The 27176-nt window shown below is 42.4% G+C and overlaps 1 protein-coding gene across 1 annotated transcript in view; it reads right to left on the reverse strand.

Moving 5' to 3' along the window:
- The window catches only part of ATP9A (ATPase phospholipid transporting 9A), a 510313-nt gene that overhangs the window by 264405 nt on the left and 218732 nt on the right, over positions 1-27176 (reverse strand). The gene's annotated exons all lie outside the window — the stretch shown is intronic.

The raw sequence follows: 27176 nt of genomic DNA on the forward strand, positions 1-27176 counted from the left end.
ATACCACAGTAAACCTCTTGTTCAACAGGTTTTGGTTAACAACCACCTGTCGCTCTCTCTTAAGCAACAGCCCATTTCATACTATTCCTGGCATTGCAGCTAGATGCTGTGTGTTCCGTTATATAAAATTCTCCATTTTAAAAAACGAAAATATTATACCTAATTACAATTATATATTATGATAGTTAACCACATCTAAAAATGTAAAAAAACTAATCTTTCAGCCCATGCACATCTTTGGGCTGGTTTCAATTTCTGAGGTTTTTAAAAGGGATATAGAGAGCTTCCACTGTTCATCCTATTGAGCTCAACTGCGACCATACAGGGCAGGTCCCTCTTTAGTAGTTGATGCCACAACACTGACTGAAGATGAAACAACCTCCTACAAAGGGGGATAGCAACAGCCTAAATATCATTTGGGAAGAGGCAGTGATTAAAAAAAATCCATTATAAATCAAGCACTGGCAAAGTCACTCTGCCAATGCTTGTTTTTTGCCGCTGTTGGCTTGATGCTTGCACAACTGTATTGCAAACAGTGGCCCACCAACAGCTGCGCCCTGCAACCTTTGAATATTAGTTCCAAACTTCCAAGATGGCTACATAATGTGTATACACAAAGTGATGGCCATTTTTGAAGTGTAAAAAACTAACATTCATGAGAGTGGTCACAGCAAGAGGCTTTGCCAAGGTCGGTGCAACTTTACAATCATTGGGAAACAGGGCCGGACTGGGAACCAAAACCGGCCCTGGCAAAGTGCTCGGCCGGCCCCCCCGTCCCCCGGGCGGGAGGGGGGCGAGCGCTTTGCCAGGGCCGCTTTTCAGCCGATTTTGTTACAGGGCCGATTTTGCAGCTATGCTGCAAAAACGGCTCTGCAACAAAAACGGCCCCCAGGGCCCAAAAACGGCCCGTACCCTTGCGGCCGACCGGGGGATTGCCAGGTGCCCACAACGGCCAGTCCGGGCCTGTTGGGAAAGTCAATAGTGGTGATTGGCAGAAAGGCATGGATCGATGGGGATGGGGAGGCAGAGACTTGGATCCATAGACGTGCTCGTCTCAGGGTGGTGAAGAATAATGAGGCAGTTGGGGGAGTGGAAGTAGAAGAACAAAGGATGATTTGGGGGTCATTGAAACATTGGGGGCACGTAGATAAAAAGAGAGGGATTGGGCAGAGTCGGAGAATTAAATATTTGCACAGAGAAACAGAGAGAAGGACATACGCTGACATATAGTGATCAAGCAGAAATGGCATATAAAAAGTAGAAAAATAATTTCCTGATGTCAGAAGTAGAAAGATACACTGAAACAAGCAATACGCACTGGAAAAGCCAATAAGTCTAGCTAATTGCAGAACGCTCTAACTCTGTGGCTAGATAAACAGACAGACAGACAGACAGACAGACAGACAGACAGACAGACAGACAGACAGACAGATAGACAGACAGACAGATAGATACTAAAGTGTAGACTGTAGTATGATATTTATTGTTATAGTTGCTATTTTATAAGTGTGGGCGGTAAACTCCGCTCCGCTTGCAGAGATTTCGACTCCACATTACGCGGAGATTGTGGACTTCCAACATACTCTGCTCCGCGTAGCAGAGCAGAGTTGTTTTCCTTGCTCGCGTCTGTCAGGTTAGTGAGCAAAGAACACCCACCTCCTGGTGAGATTTTTCCTCGTTCGCGATCGTCAACATCAAGTTGGCAAGTGCCAGCGTGGAAAATCAACCTCCCGGCAAGATTTCTCAACGCAGGCGGTCAGATTTTTCATTGCGAGTGGTTGTGTATGCTCGCGTTGAGAAACTGTCCATTCGCGTTGAGAAACCTGGCGCACAGGTAAAAATCTACTCGAGCAGCAGAAATGAAGCAGCACCCGCTTGCGCTGTGCATGGTGCCATTCACGACTATTGGACAGTGCAGACAAACACCTGGCACTGAAAATCACAGTGAACAGCATTTATTCAATGCACTCCACCGCTTGCAGAGCTTTGCGTAGCGCGGCTGAGTTTTTTTGCACTTAGCGGAGTTCAGCATAGCAGAACTCCGCAAACTCCACCCAGGATAAGCGTGTGAATAAGCATTAAGATGGTTGGCTTGAATAATGTGTGCTACTAAGGGAAATTTATTTTTATGATGAATGGGCATATATGAAAATATTGGCAATTGTATACAAGTAGAAAATAGAGTTCCAATTTTTCTGCATTTTGTTATTTATATTTCGTTTGACACTAATATAAAATGTGAAGCAAAAAGAGTGAGGTACCAGAAAACAATAAAAAACAAGCTTGCTCTTAATGGACCACTTATGCATGGAATTTAGAATTAAAAGAGGTGTGGTTAGTTGCTGTACGTTTAGTTATTCCTACCTTTGTAGCTAATGCCATGAAGCATTTTGGCAGGATTAGTTTTGTTTTTCGACTTTGTAATTCTGAGCTCTAAGATTGCTGCATGTAAAAGATGGATTTAAAGACATAAGAGAGACAGAAACCGAATTGGAGAAAGAGAATGTGAGAAGAAAAGGGCGTGTTTGGTTGAGGTGTCAAACCAGCAGAGAAGGCCAAATGTAAGGCGCTGGAAAGAGGGTGGAGGAGGAACTATGCTTCGGACTACAAAACTATTTATAACAAGCATTTACAATGCAAAGGTTTCGCCTTTGGAAAAGTTTGAGCTATTGGCATTGTAAATGACAAAATTTGTATTTATGTGTTGGTTTTGAAAACAGATAAATAAATGGCATTGTCATTTACATTGCTAATAGCTCTAACTTTTCCGGAGGTAATGGGGAAGGGGCTCCAAAAAAGACTGGTGCACCAGGCGCGACCAGTGCTAGGACCAGCCCTGGCTGGGAGACTTAACACCCTCCCCCCCCACCCTTAAGTTCTGGTCTAGTTGCGCCCCTGGTCATATGATGTGCATTGCAGCACCCCCACAGTGAAAATTGTTCGCAGCACTACTGGCACCGACTTGTTCAAACAGGAAGTAATTCTACTTAAAAAAAAAAAAAAAAGCCAGCCTGGTCATGTTCATGGTATTTGAAGGAGGCTCTCTGGTGTGCGTCAGTGCCTCTTAAATTGGAACATCCATGAGATTCCTAGGAGCAAAAGCGGAGAGATGCAAGCATAACTTTTAAAACACCCAGTAACTAACTGGATAAACCAAATTTCACTACAATAAAAAAAAAGCAAGCAGAAGTAAAGAATCTACGGGATGCACGAGACATGCAACCTTTGCTTTTGTTTTCCTCCACCCAGTCCACATGGGCTGGGACTGGAATATTTTCAAAGGGGCTGGTTTTATTCCAGGCCTTATTTGGTCTCATTAAGAAAGTCTCCCGCCAGCCAGCCTGGGTCCTGTAGGGGAGTGCAAGCGCACCCACCGGCGGACGCTGCACACGCCCGCAAAGAGCTGGGAAAAGTGACTTCTCAAAGCAGGAACCTTGTGAAAAGAGGTGTTGGTTTACACAATTAATAACAGAGCCACCGTGAGATTATGTTCAATGTCACTCTAGCGCCAGTTAGGGTACCATTAAGTTGCCTCACGCTAATGAAAGAGTTAACAGTTCCAGTCGGGGAGGATCTGGTCTCTCCAGTAGCCTTCTCACCAGTAACAAATCCGGCACAGAAACTGCTTCTAAACCTTCAGGGATCGTTAAACACCGATAGTGCTGCCTTGTCCTTAAGTGAGAATTTCGTGGTTGTTGTTCTTACAGTCTCACAGTCTTACAGTGTGTTTTGATTTCTAGGTACATAAATTTGAAAATGTTTTAGGCTGTCTTCGTAAAGTTTGCAGCCTTACTTCATGTTCATTAAAATACGCTGTGTTGTCAAATAAGCTTAAAGGGGGAAAAACCAGAATGACAGAGCTAAGAACAAGGAGTGAAGCCGAATGGTGTTAACGGATAGCTAAACCCTGGAGTGCAGAGTTGGGGACGAGCGCTAATATGCCTCATGATCTGGAAGAAAAACAAGCATTTACCCTCGAACCTGAGGAACCTGTGGAACGGACGGCTATTGGCTTCTTACTCTCACCGCATTCCCTAAGCAGATGGGGATTGGGGTTGTCAAAGATTGGTTGAGGAGTATTCTGAGCCCTCGCGGTGCTCTACCGACCTCCACATATTTTGTTAAAGACTTGTGCTCCCACCACTTCGTTACTTCACTTTTCATCTTTTTTTCAAGATCTTTTAAAAAAAATTTGACATCATTGTCCGTATTAGATTCCAATGTTCTTGTATCAGTACCGTTACTGCCGACTTTTGGTAAATTACTGAACAGCTCGTCTGCGGCTGCCTCTCGCTCGTGTCCTGCGTCTATGGACATTTTTAGAGGATATCTCCGTGAATATTTGAACCTCAACCTCCGAGAGTTCAACAACTTGTACTGCCAAAGGTCCTCTCACCCCGCCTACACAAATGCTGTCTCACTCACCAGTTTTCGATGGATTCCTTTCGGGAGTCCTCCGACTCAACCGACGGTGTCCTCTCACTGGCGTATGCTCTCCCGGACGGCGGGAGGGGGCGGGAGTGGACACGGACGGCGGGAGGGGGCGGGAGTGGACACGGACGGCGGGAGGGGGCGGGAGAGGACACGGACGGCGGGAGGGGGCGGGAGTGGACACGGACGGCGGGAGGGGGCGGGAGAGGACACGGACGGCGGGAGGGGGCGGGAGAGGACACGGACGGCGGGAGGGGGCGGGAGAGGACACGGACGGCGGGAAACGTGCACAGGACAGCGAGGGGGGGGCGGAAAGGCACACGGAGGGGGCGGGAATGGACAGACTTACAGTGAAAGGGGAGGGAACGGGAAAAAACGTAACTCCGCCCTGGGAAAAAATCTCGGGAACGCCCCCGAATCTGGTCCGGCCTTGACGGACAGATGTCTGTTCCAATGGCTAGCCTCCATTTATGGAGCTAGCCAATGGGACAGGGGGGCGTTTTCCATTTTCCTTACTAGAATCAAGAGATTTCTCTGGAGGCGGAGCTAAGAGCTCCGCCCTCCAGCGAAACCTAAAAAGGCCAAAAACTAATATCACAATATCTGCAGGTCAGCTCGCGCGGAGTATGTATCAACAACCATCTTTGAGGCTCTGAACTGCTCCAAAACACTATTCAGTATGGTCAAAGAGCTTGCTGGCTCCAAAACCCAATCTAGGCCCCCCATCACTAAATAAACGGCAATGTGAGGATCTGGCTACTTTCTTTGTCTAGAATGTTGAGAAAATATACTCGGAAATAGTGAGCTTGCAGTGTGACAATCCACCTCCACTACAACTTACTAATTCCCTTCAACCAGTATCCGCACTATCCTCAGCTGACAATACCCATCCTGACCAGGATAGGGCGCCTTGTGCACCTTCTAATAATCTGGACACATAGCCCTTTTCAAACATAGCCTCCTTTAAATGTCTTTTAGACAGCGTCAAATCAGGGACCCTCTTCCTATCTCTGTGCTCAAGCAGCTTGAGCCGCCATCTCTGCTTGTTATTGTAGACCTTTTAAATGCCTCCTTACAGGAAGCCACAGTTCCACCAGATTGGAAGCATGCCATGGTGCTCCCTCTTTTGAAAAAGGCCAACGCGGACCCCGATTCACCCTCTAACTAGCAGCCTATCTCTTTGTTGCCGTCCTTCTCAAAGATTTTAGAGAAACATATCTACACTCAGCTCTCTAATTTTGTTAAAACACAAAAGTCCCTTCATGCATCGCAATCGGGGTTTAAGGCTGGTTTCTCAATGGAAACAACTCTACTTGGGGTAACGGAAAGATTGCGCTGTCAGCTGGATGCTGGAGACACGGTGGCCTTTATTTTGCTGGACTTAAGTACAGCATTTGACACGGCGTCTCACACCGTGTTAGTAAAAACGTTTAGATCATTAGGCATCTGCGGCTCAGCTCTAAATTGGCTCATTTCTTTTCTTGCCAATCGTATTTTCCAAGTCTTTTCCCCAACAGCCAGCTCCGATACCCATCCTTCACCTTATGGGGTACCTCAGGGCTCCATCCTTAGCCCTTTACTATTCAATCTATCCGTTAGACCTTTAGCTGATGTTGCGGAAGATGCCGGGTTGTCCTTGTTCTCTTACCCAGAGATGGGTGCACTTCCTCTACCCTCCTGTCAAGTCCGTAATTTGGGTGTCATCAATGATGACTCGCTAACTATGCATTATCAAGCCATCAAGGTGGCTGCTACATGCTTTACCATCCTGAAGTGGCTAATAAAGATCATCTGGATGTTGCCTGAGCCCACCCAGAGAACAGTAGTCCGGGCACTAATCACCTCAAGACTGGACTACGGCAACGTTTTTTACCTAGGTTCCAACAAGGAGGTGACTCGCAGGCTGCAGATGGTTCAGAACTCTGCTGCAAGACAACTTTGCCGGGCTCCTAGAGCCAACTCTGTCTCTAGTCACCTGCGGGATCTGCACTGGCTCAGGGTGGAGAACAGTATTAAGTTCAAAGCCCTGAGCTACTTTTTCAAAATCAAAATAGGTGTGGCACCTCAGTATCTGCAGTCTCTGGTCTGCCCCTATGTGCCTCCTCGATGCCTTTGCTCATCTACTCAAGGGAAATTCTCTGTACCCATAGTTAGATTATCTTGGATGGGTGCAGGGCTTTAAGTGGGATAAAAAACGGGGGGTCTCTTAAAAGGGCGAGGCCAGTGTAATGAGGGGCGTGGCTTTAAAACACTTACGTTCAAAATCTGTGTTTAGCGTTGGGTGCCGCCCCACTTGTATTTTGCTGTTTCTGTCATTGCATCCTGATATGTGATACAACAAGTAACATCATACCTACAACAAGTAAGGACTATAGGCTTTGTCAATGGTTATTAGTTGCATAACATAAATAAGCTGCAACTATGGCTTGTTACATATATTATTGAAAAAGCTTCCAATTAAAGCCCTGGTGACACCACAACAATGTTGCTGCTCTTGCTTTTCAGAAAGAGAAGGGAAATCCAGAAAGAAAATGACTCTTTAAAGGATTTCCCTTCCCCCACAACTCACCTGGCATGAAGTCAAGAGTACAAAGGAATTTAAACTTGTTAATAAAATCCTAGCTTTTGACCTCTGGATAAATAATGAAACATGAACAAATTGTTGTTGTTATTGTTTGAGGTCTGTTTATATTTTTGTAAAATACCATACTTATATATTGATATTGGAAAACTGAAAGTACTTATTTTATTTTCAAGAAGCACTTTTATTTGACATTACCAACTCTCTGAGAAACCTAGTATTGGAATGGGTTTGGTTGGAAAACAAACACGCTTTTTTTCATTAGGTGAAATGTTTCTTTATTGTTTAGTCAACTAAAACCATAACCATTTTTTTCTATAACTTTAAAGCATTGATTAAGAACATACTTAAAATGTCATCAATATAATTTCACAAAACTATAAAACACGGATCTTCAAGTATCAAAGTTCTCTCAAAACCCTATATAATAAAAAACATTGTGCAAGTTTTGAGTTGATTAACAGAGTAGCTTACACTTATTATTTTTTGTATTAACTGTAGAATATGCAATGTTAGAATATTTTATTATTCTAAAGGTTTTCAAAGGATATATAATATATGCACACAGCAAACAGCATAGAGAGCAACTGTATGTATATTTTTTTAAATCAAGTTACATCTAAGCAACGATAAGGTAAGTTTAAGTAAGCATGCATTTTTTGTCATCAGTAACAGATATTTTAGTATGTATACAATATTGGTTTTGAACATTAACAAAAGTAAGAAATATAGGGGTACAATGGAATGTGCACATAAAACAAATGTCATGTACCATTTCACCAATGAGAAACGTAAGGCAATTGTATGCAGTTTTTATTTTATGTACATTATTGTTGCCTTAGGTAAGAGAATGAGAAGGGCAACACTATTATTGTTAGAGTTTGAACCGAGCATTATATTTATATGTAATGCAGATATTCAATTAGAACGGTCGAGTATAGTGAATTGTAGGAGAGTCGCTGGTGTTTATTTTGAATATTTGCTGTCTGCAAGCATTGATATAGTGTTAAATTAGATATTGAAATGTGCTTGTGCATAAGGATTGCGATAACTTAAGCATTCAAAATTGAATGACTTAATAGTGGTTAATTAATTAAAAATTATATTTGTTAAAAGTGTTACTATAGGTGATCACTAGACCACAAGGACTGTTTAATTTGAAACTGGTAAATCCGAAAGCATGCTTGCAGTTACACATGGAGTCAAAAAGCTACTGTGGTTAGGAAGGAGTAGACGGTTCAAGCTTTTTTTTTTAAGTAGAAAAATGAGGTGGCTTGGCAAATGGAACAAAAATCACAGCTGATCTTTTGCATATAAACACGATGTGTCATCTTGGGCAGACGGCATTATTTCCTTATGACTCTGAACCCTAATTACTGAAGGCAATTGGTTTCCCGATATACAAAAGTACACTCAACATACCTCATTTCATCATCCTTCAATGGAAATCTTGCAAGAGGTAGGGGAGAGGGGGCCGCAGCGCTAGGATTGGCGGATGGTACCTGCAGATTTTATATACACTTCTGTAGCATAGGGAGAATGCTATGGGCCTCAATGCAAACTTGGAAAATGACCCCTCCCATCACCATTTAAGTAGTGATACTCAGCCAGAATTTAGGTGCAATGGGCGTCTTATAGCCTTGACCCTGGTGTCACTGCGCTTGCTGCACCATTGATAGGCACTTATAGGTCAGAGAACAGAAATGAGTGCGAGGAAAAAGCAGAACTCCAGGTCCCAAAATGCAAAGTGAAAGCAGATCAGATAAACCAGTTGCACGGGGAAAGCTTTGTGGCTTCCCCTTCACGAATATATTGTGGTGTTTTTTTTCATTTTTTTTAAAGTTTGTCAAATCAAGGATAAAAAAGCAGGTGCAGAAATAGACAAAAGTTATGATTTGTATGGGGAACACGTCCTTAAAGTTACTTTTGGTGTAGAATTTCCTGCAAATTAAGCGATTCTGCTTCAAATCTTTTAGCGTGTAACTTTAGCAATTTGGCAAAGTGTAAACCATGGGCCTTGTGCTCAATTCCACCAGCAGAATTACAACTTGGACTACCCCTAACTGTATCACAAATTAATGTGCATCAAAGAAAAAATGCAATCATAAATGTACCCCTTGCATTTACTATGTTTTAGGGTATTGCTACCTTGGACACACCGCATATAGGCGGAGCGGGTATCCCGGTCCTCCTATACGCGGACGATGCCGTCTTGTTGGCACGTACGGGCCTGGGCCTACAGAGGCTTCTGGATCACTTTGGCAGTTTCATGGAGGCCCTGGATTTAAAAGTCAACACCTCTAAATCCCATGTAATGGTGGCTGGCGGGCGGGGTAAGATCATGAAGGTTAAAACCTTCAGGTGCAATGGGACGGTCCTGACGAGAGTACCTTATTTCCCCTATCTGGGAGTTCTCTTCAATGAGAAGGGTAATTGGGGCCCTCAGATTAAGCTAAGGACTAACGTAGTAGTAAGATCCACTACAGCTCTCTTGAATTTCACTAAGAGACTGGGAGCGAGACCTATGGAGGCCATACTTAAAATCTACAAATCAAAGTGCCTAGCGATTGCGTCCTATGGGGCGTCAATTTGGGGTTATGCAGCCACAACTAACATACAAATTGCAGAGAATAGGTTTTTTAGATCTCTCCTATCACTCCCGCAATCGCCCCCCACATTCTCATTACACGCTGAACTAGGTCAGGGTTACATTTCGGACCAACTAAAGATGCTGCCACTGATTTGCTGGGCAAAAACCTGGCTTAATGAGGAGATCACTCTCAACCACCTGATCCTGAAGGACTGTGTCGCCCTGGAGAAGGCAGAGAGGGTCCCATGGCTGTCGTATGTTAGAGCGGCATGCGACAGGTTGGGACGACCAGATTTGTATTCTTCACCACAGGGCATTAAGAGGGAGGACATAGGGTGGATCAAACATTTTCCTCAGGTTGCTGGAGGCGGAGAGGCAGGAAGAGGAACTCAGAAAACCTCTTGTCAGAAGGTCTTATGGCTTACTAACCTCGCCATCTATCGAACCTTACCTGACGTATGTTACCAAACCCTTCCATCGCTTTCTGTTGCTCAGATTCAGGTTCAACCTCATCCACTTCACGTTGGGCATATTTCCTAAGTGGGGGAAACCTGAAGATGCACCACCATGCTCTTGTGACAGTTTTTCCGTTCAGGACACCCTCCATTTGGTTATGTTCCGTGAACGCTACTTGGAGGCGCGTAAAAAATATTTAAAACCAATCCTACGGGAAACTGGGTTTATACAAGTAAGGCCCGCCCTTATGCACCTACAAATGCTCAGTTCTGTCCGGGTCACGTGTAGTGTTGCGAGTTTTCTGGTGGCCGCAGCCCGGATAAACAAAAGAAGACCCCCTTAAACTGCATCCATCCCTGAGGGTCCATTTAGGCCCATGGCTATAACTTGTTTTGATTGTTTGTGTCTTTTATAATGTCCGGTAAACCATTGGATGAGGATTTCTTTCTAAATTTTTAAATTTTTAAACTTTGATATTCGACATGATGTATTTTAAACAACGTAATTTGTATATATACAAGAATTTTAAGAATTGATTGCACATTGTCACTTTAGATCTCTACTTGTGCGGAGGCCTGTTTTTCCTATATTGTCTTCTTTTATGATTTTTATTAATCGAAATAAAGAACTCTTGACTGACTGACTAACTATGTTTTAGGAAGGACGATCACCACAATTCATCATTACTTGCAATCAATGTGTATGCTTTAGCTTCATTTCTCAATTCTTAGTATTTCAGTTTCTTTCTCTGAAATAGGATCTTCAACTGTAAATATGGCAAACACATATAAAAATCGAAAACTGCTAATGGAGTTTAAAAAGCAAAATTAAAGAATACAAAATCCCCTCTCCGCTGTCCCATAACATTAAGAGGCCAGTGACGAAAATAATAAAACAAAGTGATAAGTTTATGATTTTCAGATGCTCGTTTTCACACAAAAAAATAGATCAATTTGACATTAAAGATTAATTGGAACTTCATTCATTTGTTTATTTGGGAGTCATAACCGGAGGTTGTAGCCTTTCAGTTCATTCAGAGAGATGGTGTGGTACGATTACAAAACGCAAACCCCAAAACTATTTGGCAAACCCGAAATAAAGGTTTCATGTAAAGTTTATTACTATTTTTAGTAGCGGCAACCAACAGCCCTTGCAATTATACAATTACTAAATTAAAGTGGTCACAGGGAGGGCAACGTTGGGATCCTGCTTCCTGCTCTGTTAACCTCTGGTGTCAAGAGGACATGAATTTCACTTCCAGGTCAAAGGGCACAGCATGGTAACAATAATTAGGGCAATGAATCAGAACTACAGTCTAAATGAATCAATATTACCAACATAAGCAAAGAGAATTTACTTTCGGAAATTAGGCATATGAAGCATTTTCACTGGTTTATATCTGGAATTGTTCTCCAAGTTCTCTTTGAAGTACTGCTATAGCACGCTACATCTCTTTCAACTAATTTAATTGACCTGGATAACACATATTCAGCACCTACTTTAAATCTAGATGATTAAATGGTGAAGGAAATTCTAATGCCACAAGAAAAAAGAATACTATTCCCTCAAGATGATCCAAAATCGTAAGATGTATCCGTCTAAGGGTGAAAAGAACAGTAACATTTTTCAACCAAAGTAGCTCCATGTTTTCTTTAGTTAAAAACCAAAATAAAACACATTGTGGGTTTACCCAACACGCTATTGGAGTGGTGTTGTAACAGCAAGTCTGTGTTGGACTGCAGGCAGTAAGAGTGCGAGAGGGCAGGGTGAGTGGTCGTCTATTCGCCCCTGTATTTCATGCAGAGAATGTGGCTTAACGGCCAGAGCTGCAGACTTTGGCGTGGGAGGGCCAGGTTCGAATCGCTGCCTCAGCTCAACTTCCTGAGATTCTGGGCAAATCACAATCTCCCCGTGCCTACCAAAAATGAATGTGTCCTTGTGTAATGTAACTGGTGCTCATGAAAAGCGCTCCAGTACCTTCTGGCCGAGTTTGCGCTATATAAAACTGCAACAACAAAAAAGACTGGTGTGAAAATGTGCACTCTATAATACAGAATACACAAAATTAGTAATCTGCAATAGAAGTCAAACCATCTGGCTGTGGGGCCCAAAATGGTGCAGAAATTGTGAGATACTTATTTTTGTCATTCCCACGCCCTGGAAACTACGCAACCGTACAGGACAGAGGTGGAGTCACAGGTTTAGTGCTTAATTTGAGCCAGTGGTTGCAGATGGAGCCCATCAGTACTTTTTGTTGGAGGGCGGGCATTTATATTTCCTTATATATATTTATTATATATATTTCCATATCAGATTTTCACCTATGGCAACACAGAGAAAAAACACAACTGGGCAAAAGAAAGAATAAGATTAAGATGGAAAACCCGAGAGAAATAGAGAAAGCAGGAAGTAAAAGAACCTACAAGAGTCAAACAAAGGGACTGGGGTGTCTGTGGATGAAAGAGACATGAGGTCAGGTGAACTCAAGAATAGGCAAACTTGGTATTCGGCAGTACCCCACCCTCCCTGGGATTTTGCGGACTGTGGGTTTTTGAGGAAACATTTGAGCCCTGACACTTATTGTTTTACAAATTAAGCACTGGAGACCGAAAATCTATAAATACGACACTATACAGCCGGACAGTGCCGGACTGGTATCAAAAGTAGCCCTGGCAACATTTCAACCCAGCCCCGCTTTCGTCCTACTCTCTCATCCGTCTCTTTCTTCCTCTCTCTCTTTGCTCACTTTCTATCTTTCCTCTCTCTCTCCTGCAAAACACCGTATGTATCTTTTGAATATGTGAAGCATCTGGAGAAAGTGACAGCTGCCTTCAAACCTGTCCTCCAAAGGTTCCGGCCCACCAGTGAAACGGCCGATGGAAGAAATGGGCAAGTCTGGTTCTGCAGTGGGATGAGGGCCTAGTACCAGGCTCCGGCCATTAAGTGAAAGAGAAGAATGGAGTGGAAATGCAAACCGGTGTTTTGAATGTGACGGACGACATGGTTGGGAGTGAGGTCACAACGAACCATGGAAAAGTGGAACCAACAACTATCACAGAAGAGTGTCTGATTTGAGTGGCACATGGAAGATGCTCAGTGGTTCTCGAATGGGCAAATTGCAACAGAGGAAGGGGAAACTATAAGCCATGCAGAGAATCCATCTATGCCTGGGATTTACTACTGATTTTTGATTATCACATTTCCTCCTGCACTGCCTATGAATGTGCCTGTGCATTGAGTCGCTGTTGTCCACCAATGTGCATGTTACTGTTAAAAATGGAAAAATAAAGATATTTAAAAAAAAAAAAACAGAAATGTTCCCTGGTCCTCCTTCTGGATCGGACAACCAACCATAACAGAAGAGCTCGAGCAATGATACACAGTCCTATGTGAGACTGCTATAAAATATATAGAAAATTATAAATACAATTCTCTACCTATTACCACTCAAATAAAGTGGTCGTAGGTAATGAACAACAATAGAATCTAATATTTTACTATATGGAAGACCCTAAACCAGAACAGCCAAAATGCAGATATCACTAGAGTGCTTGCCACTAAACTCAATGTTATTCTACTGCACACCACTCCGCGCTACTTCACTATAAGCCACTACATTGTACACAGCATCTCTCTGCACCACTACACTCTACAAGAGTTCACTATAAGCCACTCCACTGTACAACACTCCACTCTATGCCACTCCACAGTACGCTGTTGCACTATATGCCACTACAGTCTAACACTTTACCCTGCTCCAGTCCAAAAAAGAAAAACCTCCCCTCTATGGCATTATACTGTACAACACTCCAATCTACGCCATTCCACTGATTGCCACTCCACTCTACACCACTACAGTCTAGGATATTACACAGTACAGCACTACACTGTGCTTCTCTCCACTGCTCACAACTTTACTACACTTTACTCTACTGTACTCCTTTGCACTCTATACTATTCCACTCTACCCGACTCCACTCTTTTCTGCTGCACAACACTCCACTGTACACCAGTAAATTAAAGTTCAAAATAACTTTATTTCAACTATCAAAAACCATAAAAGTATGTGCAAAACACTGAATAAATCAAATATAAATACATAAAACGCATTAAGTGATATAAAAATTAAAACACAACTCATATAAAAACCTTTTAAAAAAGGGAAACGACCTTAACAACGCGGTCAAAACACCGCAATACATTTACATCGCTGCTTTTACAACGCAAGTCGTTACCACGACTTGCACTGGCGGGTGCTCTAGACTAAGGAATAGTGTGATTTACTATTCCAACACCTCCCCTACTGTACGTAGGCTGGAGTTGGAATAGCAAATCATACTATTCCTAAGTCCAGCGCCCTACAGCGCAAGTCGTTGTAACAACTTGCGTTGTAAAAAGAGCGATGTAATGTACCGCGATCTAAATTATCGCTTTGTAACATCATACATCCGTTAAAAATACCAGAAACATAACACTATCAGTACAGGGGAGATAGTGCAAACAAAATGTGGTAAGGAGCAATCATATTTGTGGACAAATAGCCCTCCTACGCACCAGCCACATGGCACCCGAGAATTTAGCGACAGCACAAGCAAATAATGGGCAAGAGTCTGTTTCAAAAATATGAAAGGCAGTGCTGTGGCTTCTAGTCCCTAGTTCTTTACATATGGGCAAAAACCAAAGAGCATGTGCACATGTATACGCGGGACACAAAAAAACATGGGCTATAGATTCCTTACAGGAGTTACATGCAAGGCAAGTCAAAGATTCTGCGACTGCTCATTTGCAAGTGAAATTTTTTAGCAGTAGGGTGCCCACTCTGAATTGAAAATACAGCTTTCTATCTGATGGTACTGTGATAATGTCCCCAAACTGCTCAGTAAGCCCATGATGATTTAAAAAAAGAAATTCCGTAATGGGGGTACAGCTGGCAGCTTTGTGAACCTCAACAGACAACATTTTTCCCCAGTAAAGCCTCTTCATAGTTTCCTTAGAAGGAATAGGGCACTTCTGAGGGTTCTCCCTTAGCTCAATTAGTCCTAAGGAAGCAAAAGACTGCTTAATATGATTAAGCCAATGAATCTTATGGAAATGTTCAGACTTAATTACATCTTGGAGTGCAGTAGTGAAATGAGTCAACTCTGGAGTTGACCAAAGGTGTCTCGCAAACAACAACGGGCGTAATATACATTTACCCTTAACCCATTTTATGCCCATATCCAAGGTCAAAGGTTGTAGAGGTGTACTGGGTGGCAAGTGGGCAATAGTTCATAAAAATGTGTTTTCTGATTTAGTTAACCTGTCAATATTATCAAAGCCCCTCAGCTCCGCCTCATAAAGGGCAGAACCCAAGTCCTTTGCCTCATAGATCTGAAGAGCGGATGCTATTGGCATGCTATAAGATGATTGAAGATCTTTGGCAATAACTCCTGCTAGCTGTCCATGCTTAATTACCGGCTTGCCACTACTCTCAACACCAGTCTACTCTATTATATTTGACTTTATGCCACTGCACTGTACCTCACTCCACTGTACACCACTCAACTGTACGCCACTCCACACTATGCTATACACAACTACAATCTATGCCACTCCAATCTATGCTGTTCCACTATACACCACTCCACTCTAATGCACTCTATTCTCACCACTCCATGCTACGCTACTTCAGTGTATGCAGCTTCAATCTATGCTGTTCCACTGTATGCCATACACTCTAAACTATTCTGCTGTACACAACTGTATGTTAGGACACTGCACTCTATGCTATCCCACTCTATACCCCCCCACTGTATGCCACTTCACTGTACACCACTTTACTATTCCTTTGTACACCATTCCACTGTACGCCATTCCACTCAACACCACTCCAGTACACCCTATTTCCTGTACAACACTCCATTGTACCACATTAAAAGCTACTCCACTGTATGACACTGAACTGTATGACAGGAGACTATATAACACTCTCCTCCATTGTACTGTACCACACTCTCCACTAAATAACACTCCACTCAATGACAGTAATCTATAATTTTCACCCCAAAAATATTTACAAATAAAAAAAACGATTGAAATTCCATGAAAAAACAAAGGTTAAGGATAAGTTATAGTTGGGGGCGTGGCTTGGCGCCTGACGGTGATGGCGGGGCCGGGGTGAGGCTCCACAGCGGTTCCACGGGACGCTCCACTTCTAGTTCGACTTTTCCTGTGTGGTCGATATGCTGACCCGCCGGAGCGATTCAAGATATTGCCGCAACGTCCCAGAATCTTCTCCTTGACTTCATGACGGAGAATTTGGACGAAGTGAGTTGCTCCGTTTCGGCGGATAGCGTGGCCGCCATGTTGCGATGCTTGCTGCGCATTCCTCCGTTCGTTGAAGCCCGGAGCCCTTGATGTGGTTTAGCCCGTTCCTGCATCATTTTTGCTTCTTTTGGCATGAACTTTCTTAACCATGTCATTTTCTGACCTCCGCAAGCCTCTTCTACCTCCGGACAGGTTCAATTGGCTCCACCTCATAGAGGCTCTCCACCGCCATTTTGAGCACTGTAAGTTCTCTCGTTTTTCATTTGGATGTGGCGCCTGGGGCTTTCTGGAAATTAAACGACGTTTACTGCATGCTACATAGCAACTGGCATTAGTCTCAATCCTGCTGGCAATTAGGTGATTTACAACTGTCTTCTTCAGCATGATGTGATGCCTCAGCTTTTTCGTCGATTTTGGATGAGTTTTAGCTGCATTTCAAGGTACTGATCGCTGCTGCTGTTACTTTCGTGCCTTTCTCCTTTCCTGGGCATGTTCAACAGGCGTAATTCAGTCCTCCTGCGCTCCACTTTGTTTCCAGTGCAATGTGCATACTCAATCTGCGTTTTACATCGTTTTTCACCCCGAGGCTTATCGCATCTAATTCTACATGCTTGCCTTAATGTACATGTTCATCCCTGCCTCTGCTAGGTCCAGGTCTGTTGTATGCACCTTACTTTGTGCATTCTAGCTCCGCTTTGTCATCTGCCTGGCCTTAGTGAGTGGCTGGTACTTCTACTAATTGACTTTATTTGAGGATACCCTCTACCTTTACTTCACGCTACCAACATTTTTTGTATTTTTTTTTCGTACCTGCTGAGATCTTCTAAGTGACACTATTTATTGTTTTGAACATTTGGCATATCCTTTGTGACTGTTGCATCCTCCTTCTCATTTATGGGAAGGATTAAGTCCATGTCAACCTTGCCTCATTCAACCAAGGTTCTTTTGTGAAGAATTCCAGGGTCTTCTCAGCCTTCTCCAAACTTGAGCATTCCCTTGTTTCATCTGGCTCTGACACAGCAATGGAACCATCTTAACTGACTACCGGGAAAACTAATGTCAAGAGACCAAAAAAAGACCCTCCTTCACCACCTAAACCTTCTTCGCCTGTCTCCATGGAACTCCTGCTGGAGGAGATAAGATCTTTTCGCCCTTTTCTGGAGGAAATTAGGACCTTGCGTCCCTTCATGGAGGAAACCAACGTCAAGCTTCAAGCGCTTACTGAGAACTGGTCACAGATTGATTCAAGGGTTTCCACGGTTGAACACTCAGTTACGTCTCTCCAAGAAACCTGTTCTACAGTAACTCATCTGTCTTCCCAAGTGTCCACCCTTCAGAAACAGGTGGAGGAGTTGGAAAATAGGAACAGGCGAAATAATCTCCACGTTTACGGCTTGGCGGAGGGCCTTGAGGGTTCAGACTCCCTTGCCTTTTTCAAATCTTTTTTGCCTAAATTGCTCCGCCTGCCAGAGGGTACAAGTCTCAATATTCAGCGTGCTCATCGGCTGGGCCGCCCCCCTCATCAGCTTCCCCTTCACAACGACCAAGAGGTGTCATCCTTTACTTCCTGGAGTACACTGATCTTCTAAAGGTTCTGGCAGCTGCTAAATCTTTCCCCAAATTAACATGGTCTGGATCCACTTTATTTTTTGCCCAGGATTATGCGAAAGTCACTGCGAATCGCCGGAAGGCCTTCCTGAGTATGAGAGAAGATCTTCGTTCGATGGGTGCCAGATACGGCCTATATCATCCCTGTTTGTTTAAAGTCACCTACAACAATAGAACCACCACTTATGAGGATCCAGTACGTCTGCAGAGCTTTATCAACACTCATAAGACCTTTACCATGGACACCTCTGGACCTTCTTCCTCAGCCCCGGGTTGAGCTGTACTCCTACCTGTTTTCATAATGTTTCTACATTTTGTTCCCTCTTCGTTTATAGGGCCTTTTTATTAACTTCAGTGTTACTTGTTTCAGCTTTATTGATGTTCATTGTTGTTTTTGTCTCAGGTTTGACTTGTGTCTATAGTTCACTTTCCTGTTCTCCTTTTCTATCCACACAGGAAGTCTTTACTCATTTGAAGTTGTCTCCCTGGTTCCTCGTCGAGCGGACCCTGGATGTGTTGCCTTGCCCGTGTGGCCACAAACACCCCCCCCCCGGTTCCTTCTCATTCTTTCCTTTGTAGGTATGTTTCTCCTCTACCTTCTCCCTATGTTCCTTGTTTTGACTTGCTCTTTTTCCCTTTTATTTTGTCTTTCCTGTTTTCGATTGTCTATCTCTGTTCTTTCCAATCTAGTGTTTTGCCTTCTCCTCTTTATTCTTCTCTCCCTCTCCTTTCCTTTTCTTACTTTCTACTTGACATTTTCTCTTCTTTTTTTCTCTTCTTTAATTTTGATGAGCATTTCTTTCCTTTATTCCCATTACTTTTTCATGAGCTTTTTCTCCAATTTTGTTATGTTATTAATTATGTTTTACTTTTTATGACATGTCTTTGAATGTAATCTCATGGAATGTTAAGGGTATTAATTCTCCAATCAAACGTCAGCGTATTCCGTCCCATTTAGCCAGGTTGAACGTTGATGTAGCTTTCCTACAGGAAACTCACCTCTCTGATACTGAATCTGCAAAACTTAAAAGAGGATGGGTGGGTGAGGTTTTTTACTCGCAAGGAGATGGTAAGCGTAATGGTGTCGCTATTTTGTGTCGCAAATCGCTTCCCCTCACGATTATTTCTCAGGAATCGGATGTTAACGGCAGATGGACATTTGTCAAGTTATCTCTCAGGGGTGTTCCAGTCTCTTTTCTCAATGTCTATGCTCCAACTGGAGGCGAACCTCTCTTCTGGGCCGAGCTATCCCAACATATTACCCGATTCATGGATGATAACTTTATCCTTGCTGGCAATTGCAATCATCCTTTGGATCCCTTTGTGGACAGGAATTCCACTGCCCATTACATCCCTAACAAATCCCACAAGCTCTTCACCCAAAGCATTTCCCAACATAAGCTCATTGACGCATGGCGTCTTTGCAATCCGACATTAAAGGAGTTAACTTTTTACTCTCCCTTACACCATTCCCAGTCTCGTATTGACTATATTTTTGTTTCCCATCATATCGCCCAGACCCTCAATACTGCTGAAATTGGTCCGATTTTACTCTCGGATCATGCTCCGGTTTTGATTGGAATAGATATACTCCCTAAATCTGCTGGCCCTAAGAGATGGCGCTTCAACAATTCTCTCCTCTTAGATCCCAAGTTTACTGCTTCTTTTTTGCCTTTCTCTGATGAATTTTTTATACTTAACGATACTCCCTCTCTCCCAACTCACACTATTTGGGACGCATTTAAAGCAGCAGCACGAGACTTCATTATTACTTTTGTGGCAAAGAAACGTAAAGCTGCTCGCAAATTTACTGGGACTCTCCTTAGTGACATTAAGAGACTGGAGCATGCCTATTTTACCTCGCATTCGCAGGACAGTCTGACTGCTCTTGTGGCTGCTAAGATGAAGTTTAATCAAAAATCCACAGAAGATGCCTCTTTGTATTTGTTAAAGTCTAGTGCCAAGTTCTATGGGGGTAGAAATGGGGGTAGAAACAAAGCTGGGAAACTTCTTGCCAATTACCTAAAGGTTAAGCATGATAAGCTGAACATCGAATCCATTTATGATGCTAATTCTGTTCTCCAGTACAAAGATGCTGATATTCTCACTGAGTTTTCCCTTTTTCACAAGACCTTGTACTCCTCTGAAACCCAACCCTCTCTCCACTCCCTCACACATTTTTTCTCCACCATCCAGAAACCCGAACACTTTCCTCTTGATTTGACTCATTTAGAATCTGATATTTCTCAAAAGGAATTACTTACTGCACTTCAACATCTTAAATTGAACAAAGCCCCTGGGCCAGATGGTTTTACTGTGGAGTTTTACCTTCATTTCTCCAAGTTTCTTATTCCAAAACTCCACTCTCTCCTAGGCTCATTCACTGCCCTTGGGAATTCCTCTGGATCCTTTTCCGATGCCCACATTTGCCTGATACCCAAAGATGGAAAAGATGCCAAATACTGCAAGAATTGCAGACCCATATCCCTCGTGAATATCGATTACAAGATATTTGCCAAGTCTCTAGCTGCTCGACTTGACCTTTTCCTTCCTAACCTCCTAGGTGAGGAACAGTCCGGTTTCGTTAAGGGTCGTTATAGAACTGACAACACCAGACTACTGTTTAATATTTTATCAAAGTCCTCACGTTTCCAGCACCCTCTTGCAGCGATCGCCTTGGATGCCGAAAATGCGTTTGATAGGGTTGAGTGGCCTTACCTTTTCCATACTTTAGATTGGTTTGGCTTCGGTCTAAACTCCTTTCCTTGGTTTCTCTCCTATATTCCAGCCCACGAGCGGCGGTTTGAGGAAATGGTCAGGTTTCCTCTTTCTTTGATGACGGTAGGGGTGTTCGCCAGGGATGCCCCCTTTCCCCTTTTCTCTTTAATTTAGCGTTGAAACCTTTCTCTCCAAACTTCGCCAAAATCCTAACATTCATAGTTTTCAAACTGGGGACTCTCATATTAAACTTGCTGCCTATGCAGACGACATTCTACTCTTTCCAATCCCATGGATTCAATTCCAGCTTTCTTGGAGGAAGTGCGGAGTTACTCATTAATTTCGGGTTATAAACTTAACAACGACAAATGCAAGATCCTACCCCTCACAAAGTTCACTTTTAAACCTGACTTTAGTGCTTCCAATTTCACCTGGAGTCCCTTGCATATTAAGTATTTGGGCCTACACATACTCCTTCCATCTCCGATACTGTCTTCCTTTGCCTTAATAAATGTGTTCAAAAAGTATCAGATTTAGCGACTAGATGGCACCCTCATTATTTATCTTGGTGGGGTCGCCTTGACACCATTAAAATGATGCTGTCTCCCGTAATCCTTTATACCATTTCTAACATTCCTGTGCCCATTCCCTCCAAATTCTTTAAAAAAATCAACACAGTCTTGTCTTCCTTTTTGTGGAACAACAAAAAACCCAGGATGTCCCTTGCTAGACTGATTTGCCCGCTTCTGAAGGCGGAGTGAATTTTCCAGACTTCCCAGCCTACCAGAAAGCCTTTTTATTGCGTCAAGCTTCCTTTTGGTTGCAGGATCCCACATCTCCATGTCCTCTATGGGCTAAGGTTGAGCGCCTTTTCCTCTCTCCCTTCTCTTTCGCTGAATTGCTCTCTTTTTTACCGTAGGCCTCCTTCACTCCCCACTCCCATTCATAAATATACCACTAAACTCCTCTCCTCTACACCCCCCTCCTGTTACTATTGCTGATTTCCTGTCTTCCACCATTTGGCATAACATACATCTCCTAATTCATCACAGACCCTTTTATTGGAAGTCCTGGAGGCATAGGGGGTTAGTTTGGATTTCGGAATTATTTTCAGGCTCCACCTTCATGTCATTCTCGACTCTTTGCTCCTCTTTTGATTTACCTTCATCTTTTGCTCCTAAATATCTTTTACTTAAAACAGCAGTGATGACTACGTATACCCGGCTCCTGCAGGCACAGGCACCTTCCTCTTCTCCCTCACCTATTGCACGACTTCATTCACTCCTACGCACTACTCCCAAAGCTTCCACTCTGTACAAGCACCTTCATGCCCATGAGTCTGTTCGGGCCAAGTCCAAGGTAGGGGAGCAATGGGAGCATGACCTCGACACTTCTTGGCCTATATCCATATGGGACAAGATATGGACTAAGCTTCGTAAGTCGTCTAGAGCGGCGTCCCTAACACAGTCTTTATTCTTCATTTATAATAGGCTGCTCCTCACGCCCTTTACCCTTAATAAGAGGTTTTCCACTACTCCAGATGTTTGCTGGTCTTGCTCCTCCTCAAAGGCCACCCTTTTCCACATGTTGTTTCTTTGTAAACCTGTACATGATTTTTGGATACAAGTTTGGACTCAAATTAATGTGATTTTTAATACTCGCATCATCTTCTCCCCTGCTCACATTTTCTTGGGTAGCCTTTCGCCTTGTTGGGCAGATGTTGATCTTGATGCTCGTATTGTTGATTTATTGTTGGCTGGTGCATTCCAACAAATTACTATTAATTGGAAGGCTTCATCCAACATTTCCTTCAAGGCATGGTGGTATAATGTTTGCCATAATCATAGGCTGGATACTGCTTTTGTTTTCCCTATTCGCATGGCTGCGAAGCGTGCAGAATTATGGCTTCCTGTTACATTGTATCTAGATAATTGTGCTCTCCGTTCATTTTGTCCACAGCCAACCCAACAAGAAGTTCCTAAACCGCACTGAATACCCTTTGCATTTCCTTTTTCTCCTCATCATCATTTGTTATTTACATATTTCTACTTGATTGCATGTATTACAGTTGTATTACCCTTGTTATACTTATTAGCCATGATTTGCTCATGTCATTGAATTTATTGCATCACATTTCCTGATTGCCTTTGTTTTCCTCCCCACTTCTTTTTGTTATCCCTCAATTTTTCATGTACTGCTAACTGATACCTTGCATTTTTGACTAATAAAGTCTTTTTTGAACTAAACAAAAAAAATGATAAGTTATAGTTAGGAAAACGTATTTTTTTCTATACAAACCCAACTTGAAACATTAGAAATTCTAAAGTTTCACTTACATTTATAATTTACGCACCACCTTCAACTTATTATGTCATAGTTATGAGTTACATTTTTAATTATGCAGCACCTTAAAATTACTGCAAGTCGCGTATTTCCCACAGTAGTGTCACCTCATATGCTACACTACATTAACTGTAACTTAGAGCTAGGTACATGCGCCACTCCAATCTGCGCCTATATGCCAGAGAGAAGGTTAAAAATATGCCCATTAACTTGGATTCAATGTTGTATTTGTCTTTCATGTTAAGGTTGTTATGTAAGATGTTTCTTTCAGCGTCTAAGTTGAAACTCTATTTGATTTTCTTTCTCACAGATCAACATTGTTCAAAGATTGCAACTGGCTCAGAAGGCTGCTGTACACCTGATTGTAGGGCATATCCCAACACAATTATGTTTTTCATGCTAGATCTATTAACTGCATTTTGTTCGAAAAGAAAGAAGTCATTCCTTTTTCACCCCTGCATATTGCCCCGAACTTTCCCCAAATGTGTTTTTATATTCCCCAAGTTGTACTAATGGGAAGAGGAAATAATGGTCTTAGATCTGAGCGTCCGAGGATGGAATCAGTTTCTACGACTGTTCATGCTTCTTCACTTCTGGACTTTTTTATATAAAGAAAAATGTTTTTTTGCACTTGTGAGTACATTACAGGAAAATAATGACCTAGAGACCTTTATTTGGTACTTTATATTCTATAAATGCAGGCAATAATAGTTATTGAAGGTGCATGTAGCATCAGAGCCGAGACGGAGTATTTGCCTTTTAGGCAGAATAAAGTGACGGAGAGAAATACCTGGAAAATTGGCTTCTCACAGTGGGTAATGAACCCAGACAATTACTTCTTCATTGCCAAATAGATGGCCCTAGACACAGAGGAAAATAAGTTACGCGTGGACACTTGCTGTGAAGTGAAGTCTAACCCAGTTGCTCCAGAGAGCGACAAACCAGCAGGGATGTACCTCTTGTGCAGCAGATGCAGTGACATCAAAGCCCCGTTTCCTAATGGGTCAATTGAACCCTGAACATTTTGAATTTTACTACTCCAACAGCAGTCAGAGTGGCCAGTTTCCTTCCTTACACAAGGGCCCATGGCATCCTTGCTAGACTACGCCACATAGGAAGACCCTATGTTAAAAGTTGTCTGCATGGCTTTCAGAGTGAGAAAGGAATAATTATATAGGTAAAAAATTAAATAGAAAGTAAAGAGATTGCCTAACAAAATTAGGATTTTTGTTTTTTCCAAGACTGCCCAAGTGGAAATTCTCCAACCAGCAAGCTTAGATCAACTTGGAAAAAAGCGATTTGTTCTTGAATGCCTAGAGAGACAACGCTCTTTTGAAAAGGCACTGAAGCCAATGGGAGGAGGAGAAAACTACAAGAGACGAGGAACTGCATGAGAGGCAGTTCTGAAACGAAGACAGACAGAACAAAGCACTTCGATGTAGAAACAATAGCATCAATACCCATAGAGATTGGTAGGTTGCATGGGAAGTTTTATCAGTAATAACAAGCTAAGTCATTCCACTGTAAATAAATAGGAAATCGATTATATAGCACGACGACGTCTACTGGAAAAGTGAATCAAAGATAATTACTTGATTTACATTTCTACCTTTTGCAGGGCTGATGCTTCTAATGCAATAAAGTTGTAAATCCAAATTTTTAACAGTCACGGGAAATGAGGGGAAAAATGTGTTAAACCGCTGGAGGGCGCTGCCTGAGAATTTCAGAGGTGTGATGGGTTGCATGTTTAGAAGCTGCTGCTGAAGAGGAGTAAGAAGTGGATGTCTAGGCCTCAATTCTAGGTTATCAACAGAAAGTGATTTCACAATTCCTCCCAAAATTATGTGCAACCTTCTTATACAAATTTCAGTACTTATCAATAATAAGGAACTTGACTGTTTTCATTTTAAAACTGAAAATGACTAACAAAAGTATCCCTGCTCATTTTAAACTTACTTTTGAAGTTTATATGCATAGACTATGCTCAAATTATGAGGACGCATTTTAGCAATTTTAAATGCAAATGACACCAAATTAGATTAAGAAATCTCTCTGGTAGTCTAAAAAAGAACCAGATAGGATGACCACTTGCATGTGTCACTAATAACTATGTGTACAAGGTTACTTCAAGTTTTATGTTATAGGAGGGCCTGTAAAATAAAAAACAGCGGCATATCTAAAGACTGAGATTTGCACACAAATTTGCTGGATTTTCTATGCACCTTCCTAAAGTAAAAGGGTACTGAATATAATAATGGTTAAAAAAATGGTACCTTCTAATGCTGCAGGGCTTCAAAACATCTAACTAATAAAGATCACATCTTAAAAATATTGAGCTATGCATTGAAACAGTTATACAAAAAGAAACTTCCCCCTGCAACTGATTTCACACAGTCCCAGCAGAACTTCGGCTCTGTCCCCAACACTCCCAGGATACTTACTGCAAGACATTGTAGGTGTGGAGGGCACAGTGCTTAATTTGAGCTGGTGTTTTACGGTACTTCATTGTCAACACCAGCGCTTGTGACAGTCTGTCACAAGGTGGCGCTGTCTGGCTAATTTTTAGATGACCCTAAAAACAGTTAATTATTAATTGACTATACAATAAAAATGACAATTACCTGCCACCTAAGCCATTCTTACAGCTTGGGGGCCTGAAATAGTCTGAACTGTAACACTTGTAGTTGTGCTGTTACTGACATTGGTAGCATCGCAAGGGTAATGTGTGGTGCACGCTGAAGTAGCCTCCTGACGAGAGCTCTGGAACTTATTTTTTACAAATGAAACATCAGGAGGAAGCACCCTAAAAATAAGTTTATGCAGCGTGCTAGCTAAACTTTGCGATACAGTGGGAAGATACAATATCTTCTACCAATTGCACTGATGAGCTTGCACATGCGGGGAACGAAATGTTTTGCCAGACGATGATGCTTGGACTGTACAATGCAATCTCTTTCTGATATAGACAAGTGAAGAAGAATGGATACACTTTCCATTTTCCTGCTTCTCTGGCCATTTTTGTCACTGCAGTGCTGGGAGGAGCCACCTGAGGCCTATACCATGCCAGCTGATATTAGGTAATCTTGCTGAAGCCCCCACAAAACACTAAAGAATCAGAATAAGGCCAGCATAAGGTTGGTCTAATCCTGACCGATGACCGTCTCTTCATCGTTGCCTATGGAAAGGCTACTGTATGATATTTTATTGTAGCTGCATTTATATAGTGCTAACTACCCATCATGAAGCACTTAAGTGCACACTATTCCAAGGTTAGTGGTCAGCTTGGTGTCTAGTTGGATCAGGTGAAAGCTATTTCATGCATTAGTGTAGTTTTAATTTAGATCGAAAGAGAACGTTAGACTTAATGTTAGAAACTGTCAATTGGTTTAGTGTACTCAAGGTTGCACTATGTTATGCATAGCACTTAAGACTATTTGTGTTTGAAATTAATTAATTTTGGATTCAAAGTCAAGAGTGTATAAATGTAGGTGTTCGTGAGTTTCATGGCTAACATGTTACAGAGAGTTGGACGGTTGTTGTTGGTAGTAGATGTGTGCGTTCCGGCAAATGAGTTGTAGAAGTGTGCAGATGGGTTAGGAGGGGATTTAGTTGCCACCGTGCAAACAGTACTCTTACCTATTGTCCACTGGTGCTGGTGATGGGAAATCTTCTTTTCGTTTTTCTTTTTTCACAAGAGCGAGCCTACATCCACTGCTGCCATGCATTGGTGGGGCACTCCATTTCCCTAATCAGTAGGGAGACCTACCACTAGATGGGTAAGTCCTCCCACTTACATAGTGATGGAACAGATTTTCAAGTGTCGTCACTTATGAAACTGGTGCTGGTACATGGCAACTTCCAGTTCCTCAAAACTCCATATGTCTAACCAACAGTTTTCATCTAAACAAAGAGTTTTCTGACCTTCTCAGGGTTGCTACAAACATACCTCGTTAAAGTTATTCTGCAACTTTTTATATCTGCTTCATTTTTTGGCACTCAAAAAAAGGCTTTCACTACATACATTTCATTTCATTCAGGATCTTGTTCCTGAGCAATGTAACGGCTGCCGCAACATATTGCAGCCATTCAATCAGGACTGACTAGTCCCCTTTAAAGTGGCCAGTCAGAGCATATTTCGACACA

Source organism: Lissotriton helveticus, chromosome 7 (assembly GCF_964261635.1).
Source record: "Lissotriton helveticus chromosome 7, aLisHel1.1, whole genome shotgun sequence".
Classification (NCBI taxonomy): Eukaryota; Metazoa; Chordata; class Amphibia; order Caudata; family Salamandridae; genus Lissotriton; species Lissotriton helveticus.